We start from the raw sequence: 19,154 nt of genomic DNA, 5'->3' as shown, positions 1-19,154 counted from the left end.
CCCAAAGTTTATCTAGTTCAATTTTCCCTTTGATACGTGAATTCCTCTTAAAACTTCCCTACTATGATCATCTGGGTTTTTTTTCCCTTGAACTCTTCCAGTAGCATAGAACTCAGTGACACCTGAAGCAGTATATTTCACCTAAGAAACTTGGCTTCTACTCATAGTCATATTTTTATTTTTTGGATCCATATTGAATGACTGAAGTTTCTGGTCTATATGACTGTCAGTAACTTCTGACTCTTCCCCCCTCCTACCCTAGTTAACACATTCCAAATTCCATCAACCATTTCTCTCAGGACATTTTGTGAGGATTTTAGTGATCTTGGTTACATTCCTTAGAATAATTTTCAGTCTTTCTATAACCTTCAAAGTATGACATCCAGATTCACACATAAGTTCTGAAATGCTTTGACCAGCACAGTGTAGATCTGGGTTATCACCTCAATCTCTATGGATACATCAATCAAGTAACACATCCTAAGTTTTGGTTTAGTCATTCTTCGACAGCCATATCAAATGGCTTAAGGGTAATGTCAGTTTTTAACTGTGTTGCTACTTAACCCTCATTTTGAATCTGACTGTTATTTTTTTTTTCACTTTAAAAGTGAATCTTAACAGCACAATGGAAAAAGAATGAACATCAAAGTTAGAAAATAACCCGTATGCATCAAGTCTACATCATATATTAGCCCTGTGACCTTAAGAAAGTTACTTAACTTCTCTGAAACTCAGTTTCAGTGTTTGAATATGAGTATGATAACATCTAGATGTTTAGTTTTGTTGTTAGACTCAAAAAAATAACATGTAAAATAACCAACACGATGTCAAAAATATAGATATCTTCTGTTTGGGGCAGCATGTTATCTTTGTCCACGGTCAAGTTCATCAACATCTTTCTACATTAATTTTATAATTCAGTGAATTAGCTCTTCCTCCCGGATTTCAGCCTCTATGACATGTAACACACTTTCAAATTTTTCATCTAGGTTATTGATAATAATGCTAATAGGAGAAAGCAAATAGTGATGTTTTCTTAAAAGGAACCTTCCAAATTTATGTTAGTTAATCTTTTACTGATAGGAAAAATGTCGACAAAATAAGACATCTGAAATTCAGTGAATCACAAAGGACTTTTCATGCACAAGATGATCATATAAAGACTGGATGTTATAATATGAGGTAGAATCCAAATGCTTCCCAGAGATTATCTCATTTAATGCTCATAGAAACCCTTTGTAATAGTTTAAGAAGATATCACTGTCCCCATTTTACAGATGAGTTTAAAAAAGCCACACAAATAACAAGTAATTCATATCTTTCCTCAATAATTGCAGATCTTTATTTCAATTACCCACTCTAGAATATTATCTAGAATATGCAAAGGTTTGTAGTTTATTACATCTACTTCCTCCACATAGAAAAATTAATTCAGTGAGCATCTACTTATGCCTGACATTGCCCTAGGGTATAGAGGAAAGCAGCAAACAAAGGTCTGTGTGTTTTCTCATAGGTGTTTCAGTGGAATTGAAAACAAGAAACAAATAAATAAAAATGACAAATGATGATAGATAATAAAAAAGAGAAAAATATTGTATATTAACACATATATGTGGAATCTAGAAAAATGGTACAGATGAACCGGTTTGCAAGGCAGAAATGGAGACACAGATGCAGAGAACAAACATATGGACACCAAGGGGGGAAAACAGTGTGTGTGGGGGGGGGGATGAATTGGGAGATTGGGATTGACATATATACACTAATATGTATAAAATAGGTAACTAATAAGAACCTGCTGTATAAAAAAATAAAATTCAATAAAAAAGAAAAAGAAAATAAAGAATTGATGGAAATGATGCTCCTTTAAATAAGAGTGGTTGGGAAAACTCTTTGATAAGCTGCCATCTGGGCAGAAACATGTAGAAGCTGAGAATCTGCTGCATCCCAGGCAGTGGGATTAGCAAATTCAAAGGTGCCAAAGCAGAAGCATGCTTGCGTTGTTTAAGGAACAGCAAAAAAGTGAGACGAGGATGGAGTGAATGACAGAGTTGTGGTTGGGGTAGTAGATAGGTCAGATAGGCGGGGGACCACAGCAGGCAGGGGCTTCTAAGCAATGAGATAAAATATGGATTAACCATCAGAGGGACTCGAACAAAGGAGTCACATGATCTAACCCATATTTTAAAAGGCTCACTCTGGCTGCTGTGGTCAACGTGGACCGTAGGAACAAGGGTAGAATAAGGGAGATCAGTGAGTAGCTACTGCAGTAATCCAGGCAAGACTTCATGTTATCCAGACTAGAGTGATAATGATGATGATGATGAAAAGTGCTCTGATTTTTGGATATTTTGAAAGCAGTGCCTCTGTATTTGCAACAGTACTACATGTGGGATGTGAGAAAAAGAAAATCATCAAGAATGATTTTGTCCTGGATAACAGGAAGAATGGAGTTACCCATTATTAAAGCTGGGAATCTGTGGAAGGAATCACAGATTTTAAGACTTAAAATCAGGAGTTCATTTTGGACATACTGAGTTTTGGATGCTTATTACATATTCCACCTGGAAACTATGAGAAAGTTTCTGCATAGGGGTCTAGAATTCAAGTCTGGAGAGGTCTGGGCTACAGAAAAAAAACTGAGGCTGTCCAGAGGATGGGTGTTATTTAAGGCCACAGGAGTGGATGTGGTCACCTTGAATGAGAAGAGATAGAGAAGAAAGAGGATGAAAGACGGAATCTGCAAAACTCCCACACTTGCTAACATCTAGAAGGTAATAGGAAGAAAGTAACGGTGAGTGAAGTTATTTGTATCACAAGCAAATTCTTAATAACATTGCCAGTACTGCTTTGATCCCATCAGCCAGTATTCCCAGCACTCAATGCCAGAATACTTGAACTTGTTTAGAGAAGTTGGATGTTCTTAGAATTAGTCACCCATCTTGGCGTAGTGTAACCGGGAACATTCTCTTGAAAGTTATACTGCAACGCATACTTCACTGCTCAGCCTGCCTCAGCGAGAGCAACTCGGGCTGTGTTTAGCTTTGACCCTTCATTCATCTCGAATCCTTGTTTTAGCTAAAACCAAGCTCTTATTCCTCATCCCTGCCACCCATTGAGCAGAGCTCCTGGATGTGTAATTCCCAGGAGACAAAGAATAGAAATAAACATTCTGGTTCATAAGTTTATAAACAATCCATTGTCGTGTTAAAGGCTAAATACATTTAGACATGTGTGGTCACACTGCTTTTTGTTTGCCAATCTCATTTTATATAACCTGGACCAACAAAACCAACAAGAGGGGAAACACACAGGTATAAGGTCAATTCAAGGGTTCAACAAAGTGCTCAAAATGATGGAATCAGCAGATAAAATGTTTCATAGGTTGCTAAGATACCTTAATCTCAGAAAAGAATCAGAATTAAGTTTTTGTTAAGAGGTTTATCATTCCCTATCCTGATCCTTTGACAGAGATAGTCTATAGGAATCTTAGCTTAGCAATTATATGGCCGTTATAATTGGGAGAAAGTTAGAAAAGTGGTTTTAACAAAAAGATAATAGCTTAAGAATTTGAGAAGTCACTTGGGGAGAGTTGGGTCATCTTGGAATTGCTTTAGGCATGTTTCAGCTGTTTAGAAGATTTTCTGTTTATGAAAGAAAAGAAATAAAACTAAGCATCAGTATTCTTCTATGTGGTTTTGTACCTGATAAGCTACTAATGGTTGAGTAAAGCAACCACAAAATCCATTTAATTACTAAAAAATGGCATTAACAAATCTTGTTATCATTTGTCCTCTGAGAAAAATTCAGTTTTTCATGTTGCACATGCTGTTATTCACTTCAAGCTATCTGATTTACTTTTTACTTGGTAAAGGGAAAAGATGCAGTTTCAAACTTCAATCATTCCAGGCAGTGTCAATAGAAAAAATAAAAATATGCAACCATATTGAGTATTTTGAAAATTTTTTGTAAATTTTTACTTTTATATAAACCTATTGAAAAGGATGTAAAATCAAGAGCTCTCATATACCCTTTATTCAGATGTAATTATTTACAACTTGCCCCATTTGTTAGTAATTTATTCTCTTTCTCTAGTTCTCTCAATTGATAGATGAGTGATGCAGGGGGAGCAGAGGGGAGTGAGATGTGTGTGCATTTCATTTGAGAGTAAGTTGCAGACACGGGGACATTTTATCCCTAATGTTTCAGTGTATATTTCCTGAGAACAAGGACATTCTCATGCATAACCATGATGCAAAATCAAGATATTTAACATGTATACAATATTATTATCTAATCCACAATCCATATTTAAAGTGTGTCAAGTCTGCAAAAAAGTAAATAACCGTATATAAAAACTGTAAGCTTTTACCAATCCAGGATCCATTCTAAGAGGACACATTACCTTTAGACATGATGTCTTTTTAACCTCCTTTACTCTGGAATATTTCCTCAGTCATTATTTGTCATAGATGATCTTGACATTTTTGAAGAATACAGACCATAGCTGTTAATAACAAAGAGAGAAGTAAATATGATATACATGGATCTACATAGACAGTGGCTGTAGCCCCTGAGAGGGACTGGGAATAATGATACTCCAATAACAATGTGCACACCTAGCACACAGATCTTGGTTTCTAAATACCATTTCCTACTACAAGGAGCCAGGGGTCCTTGGAGAAATGGCTGGTTTGGGCACTGAAGCTTATATTCTACTGAGATCAGATCAGTAAAAATAAATAAGAGATAAGGAAATTACACAAGATAATTCTAGATTGTGAGAGGTGTTATAATGAAATAAGGATATGACAATAAGAGAGGTCAACTTTTGTTATGGTGGATAGAAAAGGACTCACTGAGTAAGTACCTGAGACCCAAAGAAGGAAAAATGGTCAGCCATGTGGAGATTGTGGGAAAGAATTCTAGGCATAAAGAACAGAAAGAAGAAGACTCTTATACGGAAAGTGTTTGGCTGGAGCAGAGTACTGTGCACTACTAGGGGGTGGGGGGGAGTGGGTGCGGGGGTATGCTGAGGAGAATGTGAATCTGATGTTAGATGAGGTTGGAAAAATAGGCATGAGCTGGTAAACCAAGCAATTCCGATTTTATTCTGGGTGCAAAGGGGAAGTCTTGGAAAGATTTAACGTGGGTAGTGACATGACCTGACTCACAAGTTACAAAAAGCTCACTCAACTGCTTTGTGAAAAATCAGTTAGAAAGAGTTTGAGAATGGAAACAAAGAGACCAGATAGGAGACTACTGTGAAAATTAAGACAAGACATAGTGGTGGCCTGAACCAGCGGTGTCAGTCAAGATGAAAAGATCTGGGTGGATGCAGATTACATTTTGGAGTTACAAACAGCGGGATTTATGTTAGAATGAATGTGTGAGGTGGCTGAGGAAAGGCGTAGGTGAAAGGGTGATGTCCAGGTTTCTATTTTTGGATCATGCTTAGAGAAGAAGATCCACTGCTCCATTCTGAGCCCCATATTCTGAGATGTGTTTTAAACACCAAATGGAAATATCAAATAAACAGGGAAATTGACAAATTCTAAAGTCCTACGGGATTCTTCTTACCTTTTTACGAGATTAAAATATAATGCTTAAATGAAAGCATCTGCATCATTTCGTCAAAAATGAAAAATTAAAGGAAATCTTAGTCACCTTTAGATATTCTGCAAATTTAAAGAGCGCTGTGTGCTTAAGGAAGATGAAATATTGAGATTACCTAGAATGATTTAAGGGGGGAATTATGAGAAAAATTAATTTTCTAAGATAGTCTGAAGAGCTACAATTGAATAAAGGAGAATGTAAGTTAAACATCAGAAATAATTTTCTGAGCAAGAGTAATTCAAATCAGGATGTCTTTTAAGGGCTTATGAAAGCCCCTTCAACTGAGACATTAAAAATGAGACTGTATAAAGCCTAGTTTAAAAGGGAGAAAAAGTATATTACAAAGGAGATGGATTAAATGTTCTAATAATGTTTTTTAAAGTATTATTAGTATTTATGAAACCAAATCCAGTGAGTTAACAGTTCCACCTTTTTCCAGAGTAACAACTATAGCTCTTTGTGTAATTTCTTACAATTGGTGGAGGTGAAGTTAAATGGGCCAGTGTAATTTTTTAAATGTCATTTCTGGAAGTTTTTATAACACAGAGCAGAAAATATTAAGGTGCATATCTCATGTAAAATGGAGGTGTGCTAAAGAGAAGTAGGAGAAAAATGGTACTGCTCTGGGAAAAAACTAGATTTGCCTCTACTTAAGTGAAGGTAAAATAGATTATAGAAGAGTATAATGTCACATTCAGCTGAAAAATAAATGTAGTTTTTGTGAGTAAATGAATTCGATCTTAGTTGAAAGAATTTTTATTCCAAAACAACTTTCATAAACACAGTGTGTGTGAATATAATTTCTTCTTAAGAAACTGATATATGATTTCTATTTTTAAGGTTAGATCTTGAAATTACGTGTATCTATTGTTTTCCCATTAATCATTATACTTCTATAGAAAAGTTGTTTGGGGTAAATTTTATTCTTGATACAGAGCATTGGTAATCTTTTTTTATTGTACAAGGTCATTCAAAATATTTTTCAGTAAAAATTCTTTTAATATACCATTTCTATGAAGGCAGCAATTTCAATTAAAAATAAGTGTAGCATTATTTATGTATTGATACCTCAATTTGTTTCCAAAAGAATTTGAAGCAGAGTGTAACATTATGAATCGGGAAGCAAAGCATCTCTGCCATTATATAGCATACTGCATCAGTAAAAGAAAAGATGTGAGAGCCATTTAAATGCCATGAAGAAAAACATGAGAAAAATCAATGCTGAAATGAGTAATTGAATGATGTTCGCAAGGGCTGAATAGGTCATCATTAGGCTTGACACGACTGCAACAAAATTCCTAGGGTTATTCAACCTAATGTACGGGGAATCCAGTAAGACGAGACATTGCATTTACTGCTTAGATTTACATTGCTTTAAAGAATCAGGATATAGTCATCAAGCTAATATGAAGTGAAGGAAGACGCAATAATCAAGCAGAATGAAAATCCAATGACAACAGTGGCCTTGGAATGCTGTATTATAAGGTATTCTTGAGAACCACAGAAAATTGCTTTTTCACTAAAAGTAAGAGCACAGACTTCATACAATAGAACAAAAATAAATTTAAAAAATACAGCCAATAATAATACTTGAGAGAGCTTCCATGTCAGATACTTACAACAGAAAGTTCTACCTAGAGGGTGAAGATACACAACATTCCCTAGTACACGATGACAGGTGCAGCCTCCCAGATGATTAAGATTTAATAAATCTTATTTTATGTAACCAAAGCAAGGAATCCCACTTCAGGCATTGCATCCCGCCAGAACCTCCCTGAGACTAGACTGTTGCATCTTTCCTCTCCTCTCAATACTGTCGTTACATCCAGATAACGAAAAGCAGAGCAACACCATAGCATGCCTCTCTTTAGGCCTATTTCAGTCATGTTATATGAGGCTCTCTACTTTCAAACTACATCATCTTAGAAAGGAGTTCTGTTTTTAAAAAATGAAGCAAAATTGTAAAGCTATGTTGAATATTTCTAGTAATGCAAAACTTATATCCTTCTTGTAAGGCAAACTCTTCCATTGATACATAGCAATGATAATTAGGGGGAAAAAACTGCCCTGGGGGTTGTCAAAACGTCCCTCTCTACAACTCTTGCATATTATTCCTATTGCTTTTTTAAAGCACTATAAGCAATGTGCCTGATCTCTTCTCTAGAAAGAATTTGTTATATATTTGAAGACAGCTGTTATATCCTCAGTCTTTGCTTTTTTAAACAAGAGTCTCACCTTTTTAAACCGGTAGAGTATTGATTCTAGAACCCTCCCCCATGGCAGCAATCTCTCCTTGATATGCACCAGTGGGTACTTCTTGCTATAAACCTCTGCTGACAAGAACCACAGACCACGCACCAAATGTGTTTTCCCAAGACATGATCATTTTCTTTTCTCTTGGCATGCTTCCCCTGTTAATATTAACAACATTAACATTAACAAACAAAACATTAACAACAGAAAAAGCAAGCAACCGGATCCCCTCTTTTTATTGTTGGTTTATTGAGTTTGCTGCCAACAAAAAAAACCCTCATTCATTTTTACCGAGATGTTCTTCTATGTAAATTTCCCACAGCCTTTCAATGTACACTCCCTTTTCAAGCTTCCACTCAAGCCTTTATATTTAACCCAGAAAACAGTTGTGATATGCTTTAGTTCTAGTTCGGTCTTCCAATGGAATTCTCTTGTGCACTCTCACTCTCTCTCTCTCTCTCTCTCTCTCTGTCTTTATCATCTCTGTGTCTCAGTCTGGGGTCATCTGTAAATCGGAAAGACACACCTTCACTTTTTGTGTTGAACAGATGAGGGTAAGGTGAGGGCTGGGCAGTCTGCCGCTAGAGACTGTGCCAGGACGATCTGCATACTCCAGGGTGTTCCAACGCAATATTACTAGCCAGCCAGCATCTTCTTTCCTGCAGAAATTTAAGTCAACGCATTATAAGACAACTGCTAATATTGTTACATTTTCTGTACGAGGAGCAATTAGTTTGCCATGAGTTGGAAAATGCATATACTTATCCAAGACCGTGTACTGCAGTGTTTTAATGGAAAACTAGTGCAAAGAATTTCAGGATCTACATTTTCAGGACTAGATTTACCTGGAGCTTGTCATCCATCTTGCCCCTCATTTCTAGACCCAAACTAATGCTAGACAGGCCTGAAATAAATTATTCTGGAGATGTTCATATATCAATAAAAATGCAAATAATGTCCTAAAGTATGTGTTTTAAATTCTGCTTTAAGAAGAATCACAATTCAGATATGGAAAGCTATAGAGAGTATGAGTAAAATTGTTGCCATCTAATAAAAATATTTTTCCAGGTAAAGTAACTTTTAAAAACCTTTCAAACTTTGGAAGAAAGCCTGCCTAAGTCAGAAAAACTCAACTTCTCTTTGGAATGGATTTGATTTATGATTGTTATTCTGATCATTAATTACAGTTACCTCCTAGCCTTTAAGACCTTAAAATGGAAATCTGGAAGTCACAATTCTATTTCCTGTTCAAATATTATTCTCTACTAGGTCCTGGCCTCTTTAAAATGATAACCTAAACATAGTTAATTTATTTCTGTCTACCTCAAGGTATGTTATTTAGTGGGGGCAGAGAAGATTAAATAGAGGAGAAAGATATTATAAAAATCATCTTTTATGTATTTTTATTATTATACATTTGAGCCATGTTTATGAATTTTTATAGATTATATTTTTATTTCTGAATTATCCACGTTTTATAGAATTTGAGAATGCTATTTTTACATTCTAAAACACAATTTCTGCTGAAAACTCTAAGTAAATTCACATTAAGACAAGTAAAATAAATAACATGCAATCTAACACATTTTATCATTTGTTATTTGAGCAGTTGTAGTAAAATCACCAGAGAGGAATATGTAGTTGCAGTCATCCACTGTATCTTCAAGATGCTCAGCAACCACGAAATGAATTTCACATCAAGACCATAATGAGAAAAAAGATTCCAGAATAATTTCCTCTTTCTCGAATTGGATATGAATGAACAGAGAAGGCAGATCATTTCTAAAAACAACATCTCATCCAATGGACTGAATCCTTACAATCTTTGTATTAGGAGCTAACATTTGAAAACAGCGTGCAATCATTTTGACATGGTCAGGTGATACTTATTTTGAATATAGTCTATTTTTTTCAGACAACAACAACAATATCTGTTTAGTCTAGTTTTGTCTGTCTTACAAGTTGAAGAATAATAACAACCTTCTCAAATGAATAAGAACGCAACCTTCCCAAATTCTCCTGTGAACTGTTTCCAGAAGAAATGGTGGTATTTTTGTTATCCTTTCCCCATCTTCCAGCAGATCATGTATAATTATAGCTGTTAACTCTGTGACCATCCACCAGTATCTTTTCTGTGACACAACCCTTCCATCAGTTAAATGAAGAACTTTACTTTTTTTGGTCTTTGTTCATAATATTAGTATTGGTCTTAACACCTTGTGTAATGGTTAGTTGTAAATACGGCTGATACGATGGAATCAAGTTGCTACCTTCTGACTAAGGACGTGTCATTTATCTTCTTTAAGCCTCACTTTCTTGTGCATAATGTGGGAATATTAATGGCCTACATCTCATAGGGATAAATACATATTGAATCAAATAATGAATGTAAATTGCTTGTAACAGTGCCTGACATACAGTAAGTACTCAATATATATTTCTTATTATTTATAAAAATATCCACCGTGCCTGACACACAGTATATAATCAACAAATTGGAATTTAGGCCATTTTTAATCATTCGCTTACTCTGTATCCCTTCCAGCTTTATGGATTCACCTAGTACTTGGTATATAGCTATTGTTTGTATGGCTTTATATTAGGGTTCCCTGATATATTATGGTTCTCTTGGGTGTTTCCCTTTATATAAAAAGAACAGGTTGTGTGGTGAAAGAAGTTTGGGAAATGCAGGACAAATTAAAAGAGCATTCTCAATTTCATTCATATGTTAATGTGCATGATAAGTCTCCAGTAGCAAACAGCTCTGCAGCTTTCCTAATACCTACTTGACCACAGGCCCAACTCCCACATTCACCACCTTTCTTTAAAGCAGTTTTTCCGTTGTTGCCTATAACAATTATCTGCTTGCTTAGTCTTTAATGCCTTGAGACATTAGTTGCATACAGGTTCATCAAGGGAAGAGGATGGCTTTCCAGTTGCCCTTGTATCATTTTGCAGTACACCATCTGGGCTGGTGTGACCTTGGGGATTTTATCTTTTTACATCAACCTGGCTTATATACTTAGAGTGTTGACTGAGAGAGCTGCCTGCTTTTCACCTGCTTCTCAGAGCCAGCAGTGTGGGATGCCCTTAAATATAGGACCTCTGCTATTGTTCACAACCTCTTTGAATATCTGTGTGGCTCTTTGGCACTGAGTTAAGGCAGCAGAAATCACTGTCCGTGAAGAAAATCGTTACCCCTTTCCTTCTCATCCATTCCCATTCTTCAGACTAGAAGTGCTAGCCTCCCTGTCAAGTTGTCCACTGGAGGACCAGGTTTTGTGTAAGGAAATCTAACCTAACAGAAATCCTATGGGATTTCCTCCAAAAATTCCTAAGTAGGTGATCTCTCAAGGGTGGAATTTTCTACAAGAATCAGGCCGCTGCCTGATCTCACTAGGGATTCTAGTGACACAAAATGATAGCACAACCTACATCCCTTGAGGGAGTCTGAAGAATAGGTTTATGAAGACCCTGCGTGAAATCTTTTCGTCTACAAAAAGTCCCTTGAGTTACATTTAAAAATACCTGCAAAATAAGAGTCTTGTATATAGGAACAATAGTAAATTTGTTGACAAAATAGTATATGGGAGTACATTTAGGGGAGAAATCATTAGAGGAGAGATCATTAGATCACTCCTTGCTATTAGAATATTTCATAATAAAATGGTCATATTTTTATTTGCATTACAGAGTATTACAATTGATAATTGTTTTATATATGCATATATAGATCTGTATCTATTTATACATACATATGCCTTTTTTCACATAGAACTACTATAGAGAGAACACCTTGAAGGAGAAATTTTCTAATAATTCTGAATCTAAAAATCTTGTTATTAAGATTTTATTTTGGGGGACTTCCCTGGCAGTCCAGTGGTTAAGACTCCACACTTCCAGTGCAGGGGGTGTGGGTTCGATCCCTGGTCGGGGAACTAAGGTCCCAAATGCCACATGGCATGGCCAAAAAAAAAAAAAAGATTTTATTTTTTGTACCTGAACAGATTTTTTATTGAAGTATATTTGATTTACAATATCACATTAGTTTCAGGTGTACAGCATAGTGATTCAGTATTTTACAGATTATATTCCATTAAAAGTTATCACAAGGTAATGTTATAATTCCCTGTGCTGTACAGTATATCCTTGTTGCTTATCTATTTTATATATAGCAGTTTGTGTCTCTTAATCCCATACCCCTATCTTGCCCCTCCCCTCTTCCCTCTCCTCACTGGTGAAAATAAACCACTATTTATTTTCTATATCTGTGAGTCTGTTTCTGTTTTGCATGTGTATTTTTTAAATTCCACATATAAGTGATATCATACAATATTTGTCTTTCTCTGTCTGACTTATTTCACTAGGCATAATAATCTCTAGGTCCATCCACATTGCTGCAAATGGAAGAATTTAATTCTTTGTTTTATGGCTGAGTAATATTCTATTGTATACCACATCTTCTTTATCCATTCTTCTGTTGATAGACACTTGGGTTGCTTCCATATCTTGGCTATTGTAAACAGTGCTGCTATGAACAATGGGGTGCATGTATCTTTTCAAATTTGTGTTGTCATTTTTCTCAGGATATATACCCAGGAGTGGAATTGCTGGGTCATATAATAGTTCCATTCTTAGTTTTCTGAGGAAATTCCATACTGTTCTCCAGAGTGGCTGTTCCAATTTACATTCCCACCAACAGCGTAAGAGGATTTCCTTTTCTTCACATCCTCTCCCACATTTGTTATTTGTAGACTTTTGATGGTAGCCATAGTAAGATTTTAAAAAGGACAAAGTAAGTATGTAGTAAGGGGAACAGAGATATTCCCCTATACTTTATTTGAACTATAAAAGCACAAATAAATTAGTCTGACATTCAAACTGAAGAATTCACTTGGTCTTCAGATTAAAAATATATTTCTGGGTAGTCTGATAAAATTTGTTTCCAATTAGCTTTATGCCACTCCTGTCACCTTCTGCCCCATTGAATTCAGTAAATACTTTAGACCTTGATGAGCTATGGGGCTGGGTGTTCAGAGGCTGCGCAGGTCTGAATGAAGAGAAGATAACAGTCCTTTATTTTGTAGTAACCACATTGTCATTGAAGATGAGCTTGGAAGGGGAACAGTGGGTTTTCAAAAGGTGTTTTTGCCTTAAGAGCTGTTTTTGTACACAATGCCATGCTAACGTGAATATTTTGGAGTGGATACCTCATGCTAACACTGCTTTCACCGTTTCATTAATTTGTCAGAGACAAACAGTCCTTTAAACACTGTATCTTAAAAACACTTTCAACTTCCTTATGAAAAAGGGTTTTATCTGTTTTGCAGAACAATAGCATCTTTGCCGATTACTAAGTACAGTGTTCATGCAATGCTCCAACTCAGAGCTTACATCTCACAAAAAAGATTGTGCTGTTTTTAAGGATCATTCTACCTATTTTTTAAAAAAAATAGAACATCCTTCCTCTTTTTCAAAATAGAACTTTCAAGCCAATAGCAGCAATACCTTATTTTAAATCAGCTTGTACAAGGTACATCTGCTCGAAAAGGGTGTCACCTCAGCACAAGGACCTTACTATGTTTTTGTGGCCAAGAGCATCATGTGTCTTGAGTCATGTCAGAAACACTTTAGGTACCGCTTCATTTATTTAAAATCGAATTTTAAGAAGGAAAACTAGTGTAGATGCAGTACTTTGTGTTTCTGAGTAGATGAAATTAATTTGAGGGGAAAATGTGAACCAAAATATTTTCCCTAAAAAATTTCCAAAGTCTGTTTCTGATCACTTAAAAGAGGAGTATAAGGTGCACATTAAATCTTCTGTCAGGAAAACGAGAAAAATATCGACATCTACGGTTGCGGTTGCTGTGGGAATGTCTCTTTTTATTTCATACAAGAGTAAATAGTCACATAAAGCATTCATTAATAGCCAGGAAACAAATCAGACTTTCTCTTAGGCAGACTTATGTAATGCACTCATTTTCATTAGAGAAAGTTTTAATTGAGTGATATTTCAAAAATCAGAACAAACTTGAATATATTTCTCTTTTCACTTAATCCTAATTTAGCACTCAAATCCATCATGACGGTTCATTTAGATCAATATATTATACCTATTAAGACTTGAAATAAATCTTTTACACATCCAAAAGTCTTCCTTTTTATTGTCTTGCTGAACTGCTGTGTTAAGTATATTCTTTGGCTCTCATATGTATCAGAATCTTAGAGTAACTGGAACAATAAAAATATACCCATAAAGGTATGCACACATGAAAAACATAAAGAAAATATAGAGCATATATATGTATGTACATATACTATATATGTATATATATATAATGTTCTACATGAGATAAACATAAAGTAAGCTGTTCTTCTGGTAAAACTAAGATCCTTAACCACATTAACTGATTTATTCTACTTTTTATTTTGAAATACATACAGTTTTACAGAAAAGTTTCAAGGATAGTACCTGGCGCTCATTATCCTCAGCACACTTACTTGCTCATGTAAATTACCTGCCCAAATCACCAGCAGCGCCAGCCAAATCCTTCGCCCTGCCCCCTGAACACAGTGGCTGCACGGGCTGAATCCTTGACCCAGGCCAAGGAGAAGCCAAAGGGACCACATTAACTTTTCAATATCATTTGAATTTTATTGAGGAATGCCAGGAGCTTCCAGATGAGTCTTCTGCTTCAAGACAAGATGGTGCAATTTCCATATCACACATTTCTTCTCTTCTTGGAAAGTTCTAAGGAAGAGTCCACATCAGAATTTCACACAGACTACCAACTTAACATTTTTTTCAAAAAAAGCACCATGAGGCTTGTGAAGTTTTAAATTTCATGACAAATTCTATTTCTAGTATTCTTTCACAATCAGTAACTGTAGCAAAAGCTGGGATTAAAAAAAAAAAAATGAGGAAAAAAGTAGGGAAATCAATTTTATCTCCTGCAATTACAGGAAGTAAACTCCATGGAATATTCTGCTTTATTGGATTGGGTCTGAACCATCAAATGAAAGACATTTTATCTATTTGGTTTATTCATAGAATGTGGTTTATTACATTGTATAGTAAACCGGAAGATACTGGGTGAGTCATTTAACCACTTGCCAAGTTTCATTTAGTAAAAGACCACCTCTGTTGCTCTATATGTTATCATAGAGACTCAGAAAAGCAAAATGCATTTTATAGCAATTATCAGTATTAGTCACAATTCCTCCTTTTATTGTACGAGGGACAGATACTTTGTAGAAAAATAAAAGCCAGTGACCTAGAAGGTAAATGACTTGCCTAATGTCCTAGAGAGGTTGAGCAGCAGAAGGAGATTAAGGTCTCCTGGCTCCTAATCTGGCACACAAACCAGCGGAACACATTGCTCTCATCAATGCATGTAATTGATAAGAGGTCCCCTATTCCCCTTTGCACACAGGAAGACATTCATTATACGCCTTTCTGGGTGAAAAGGGACTTTAAGCCACAGGGTTTTTTCTTCCCCTACCATGCAAGAAGGGCACATTTGAATTAAACAAAACACCTCCGCATCCAAAGAAACCTGCCAAGAGTAAGGAGAAAGGACTATCCAGCTTAATGTTTTTTCTCTAGTAGGGAGGAATGAAGCAGTGTTCAGCTACTCAGAAATTGTATCCTAACTATAAGAAGTGATGTTTGTCCCCAAATCAAGCCATATGATAAACACATGTGCTTGTAAAACAGCCCACTCCAAACCACGTACTGAAGTGAAAAGAGGGTTGAAGATGTATTTTATTTGATGAGCCATATACAAATCTTAGTGTATGTTCACAACCTCATTAAATATATGGCATCCCCTTTGGAACAAATCAAACATGGTCACAAACTTCCTGAGCCTATTTTGGGAAACAGAACTGCTGGGCAAGTTAAGCTTCAGGCCACAGACCAACCACAAGAGCCACAAGTATGGCTGGTTGGATGAATTTAGAAACCCATAGCACAGAGCCTGGATTATTCCCTGGGGCTAGCGGCAGATCAGTGAGCTGTTACTTAGGGAATTACCATATTTGTCCATATCTGACACATTTGAATAGTTGAAGCTGTGAAAATGACACTGCTTCTTGTGCTATATCCTAATCTCACCTGTGGCTGAAGATCAGTAGTATAAAATTCTGCTTACTGGGTAGAACAAACAGATTTCAGCCAGCAGATACACATACATGCACCCCCCACACACACACACACACGCACACACACACGCGTGGAAAATGTACATATTTCTAAATAGCATATTAATTTGTGACCTATATTATTTTATTTATTTATTTTTGGCTGTGTTGGGTCTTCGTTTCTGTGCGAAGGGCTTTCTCTAGTTGCGGCAAGCGGGGGCCACTCTCCATCGCGGTGCGCGGGCCTCTCGCTATCGTGGCCTCTCTTGTTGTGGACCCCAGGCTCCAGACGCGCAGGCTCAGTAGTTGTGGCTCACGGGCCTAGTTGCTCCACGGCATGAGGGATCTTCCCAAACCAGAGCTCGAACCCGTGTCCCCTGCATTAGCAGGCAGATTCTCAACCACTGCGCCACCAGGGAAGCCCAATTTGTGACCTATATTATTAACGCCCTAATTTTAAAGTTTCAGGACAGATTTTCTCTAAGCATCTGAGAAACTCTGTGGGTATATGAATGTATTCTTGGGGATTCAAGTCGTCTCTAACATTTATTTTCAATGCTAGGTTTTTGTTGCTCTGATCACCTTTAAAAAACTTAATACAGCATATTCTGGATCATCTGGAGGATCCCAAACTGCCATTTGATTTGTGCTTACAAACAAATTGATGCCACATGGTATTTCTAAAGGGAAAAAAGAAATGGCTTTAATATATAAACCATGCATTCACCCCCAAATGAAGGCCAAATGCTGTCATGATTTACTGTACAAAAGAAGTTTTCACAGCAGTTCCCAAAGGGCAAATTGGGGTGAAGTGAATCATCACATAACACATGGTAATGCAGACCTAGCCGTCCCTGCCACAAGGAAGGCTGTAAAGGCAGCCCTTTGTGCCAGGGTCTCTGGCTTCTACTCCCATAACATATTTGGAACATGCACAAAGGTAGGAGAATCCAGAGATGATCGCCATCAGCAGGCGTCTTGGAGGACATGTTTTGCAGAAGGCTTTAGCAGAGCGCATTTTCATGTAATGGGGGCAGAGCCTCACCTTTAAACCTAGTACAGAAAGATGGAATAGCAAATTGGGGCAGAAGTAGCTAAACTGAAAGAAATATATCCTTGATAGAAGTCTCTCTATTAAAAAATTCAATGTGTAGCAATTACAGGTCGAAAGACTGAGAACTTTTGGAAGCGTGCATACCATGCTATTCCACTCAGTAATGTTTGAGCTCCCATTAGAAGACAGGCTGTAAACACTGGCAAAACATGGTCCCTATCCTTAGGGTACTTACATTTTAAGGAAAGAGACAGGCTCCTAAAAAAAAATAATTTCAGTATAATTGGGGTGCTATGGGAGAAAAAGAAGAGCACTTTTCCAGCCTGATGATACAAAAGAAGGACCAAATAATCATGAACCAACACGGGCCCGTGTGGATATGCATCAGAGAAATAGAAGTGGAGCCACAGAATTCAAGCGATGCAAAGAAGAGTATCAGACCCAAACTCACAGTAGACACACTGTCCTTCATAATGAGAAAGGATTTGTCCTTCTGCTAAACATCAACACACACGCTCTTTGGTGTAACGTTTCAGGCCACTGCATATTCTTGGTACCTTGTACTTAATTCAGAATCTGAGCTGCAGTCTTCTCAACTCATCCTGCTGAGTATCACTTTTTTTTTTAAGTAGTGACAAATCATCCCAGCATCCTAGGGTATTTCTAGTATCTCAAAGGGCATTCTAAAATCTTAAACATGATTTTCATTCTTTTTGAAATTGAAAAATCAGGTATTTGTATAGGAAAATTATTTATAATCCCAGGAACACCCTATTATGTCTTTAAAAGGGGAAAAAGAGTGGTGCTTTATCAAGCTAGCCCAGGGATCAGAACAATTCAGGTTGGAATTGTGCTAAACCCTATGAGAGCCACGTGGCTTGGTTAGCTAATCTATAGCCCAGACTGCCAGGCACACCTCCAAGAAGCCACATTTAACTTTTTCATTCACTTTCAAGAGTAAACTTATAAATAATGAAGGTTAAAAAAATGTCTTCTGCCTCTGTCGCCTTGAAGTCAATGCCACAGATCAGCCAGGAAGGCCAGAGTCCAATGGGTCCAAAGAGATCTTCGTAGTTTGGATGCTTACAGCTTTTCAGTGGTAAGCCTACAGATCAGGGAAGCAAGTTGCAGCACAAAAGTGAAAAGGTTACAAGCTTCAAAGGTAATTCTAAGTAATGGGATCTTGAGCTGGAAGTCCTCTAGAAATCTGATGAAGTTCAATAGCTAAGCATCTGACAACAAGTTCGATAAATTGGAAACTGTGAATTTACTTGTAATAGTAACTATTCTCCCCAGACCTACCCACACTCATGAGATTCTGTGGAATTTAGACACAGAGAATCTTAAAATAAAAATCCAGAGAAGGAGATAAATGTATAACATAAAAAGATCAGTCCTAATTGCAGTTCATGTTGGTGTTGGGTAAGAATTCCGGAAGGTTATCTAAACCAAATTCTGGACCCTTGGAGAGTGTTCTGCTTTATTTATTGTTCTGCAATACCACCTGCCTTTTTCCCAGTTTCCTTTGTGCTTAGGAAATATTTTGTGCGTGTCCCTTTTGTGTAGCATAGCTTCTGATTTCAGTGAAAAATGGATGGTGGGGTATTTATTCATGTATATAGTTTTCCTTTTCTTTTTGCATTCTTTAAAAGTAAAACCTTATAACTTCATTCCCCTAGGTAGTGATAGAAGTCAGGCAGAAATTATTTAAAGGAAAAAATGAGATTAATATTTTAGTTTGAATGTCAAAGCAGAGGGAACTTGGGCAATGTAAAAGGGTCATGAATTCACAGGCAATATTATCTGTAGTATTTTATCTTCATATATAACTGGAAAAAAAGATTTAAAATCTACTCTTTAATTTGAAATAAATATGTAAGTAAAACTAAATTGTTTTTAAAAAGTTAAAAATGATCCACTAGATCTTTTCATTTTCTTTGTCTTTTGTTCATTTCACTGCTTTCTTGAAATCTCATTCCATAAGCATGTTTTATTAATGCTCTATTAATAAGCATTCACTTAAAACATGACTGATTAAAAAGTAGACCTGATTTTAAGTAAGTATTCTGAAAATGTTTCATTTATTGAA

At 36.4% G+C, this 19,154-nt stretch overlaps 1 long non-coding RNA gene across 2 annotated transcripts in view; it reads right to left on the bottom strand.

Moving 5' to 3' along the window:
* Positions 1 to 7,769: 7,769 nt before the first annotated feature.
* LOC132351562 (uncharacterized) overlaps positions 7,770 to 19,154 on the bottom strand; it is a 50,511-nt gene continuing 39,126 nt past the window's right edge. For both annotated transcript variants that reach the window (XR_009498393.1, XR_009498394.1), the window contains exon 3: positions 7,770 to 8,528. This is a non-coding gene — a long non-coding RNA (uncharacterized LOC132351562). The remainder of the gene's footprint in view (positions 8,529 to 19,154) is intronic.

This window comes from Balaenoptera ricei, chromosome 17 (assembly GCF_028023285.1).
Source record: "Balaenoptera ricei isolate mBalRic1 chromosome 17, mBalRic1.hap2, whole genome shotgun sequence".
Classification (NCBI taxonomy): domain Eukaryota; kingdom Metazoa; phylum Chordata; class Mammalia; order Artiodactyla; family Balaenopteridae; genus Balaenoptera; species Balaenoptera ricei.
Note: the sequence above shows the minus strand (reverse complement) of the source record. Positions and strands in the feature narration are given on the sequence as shown.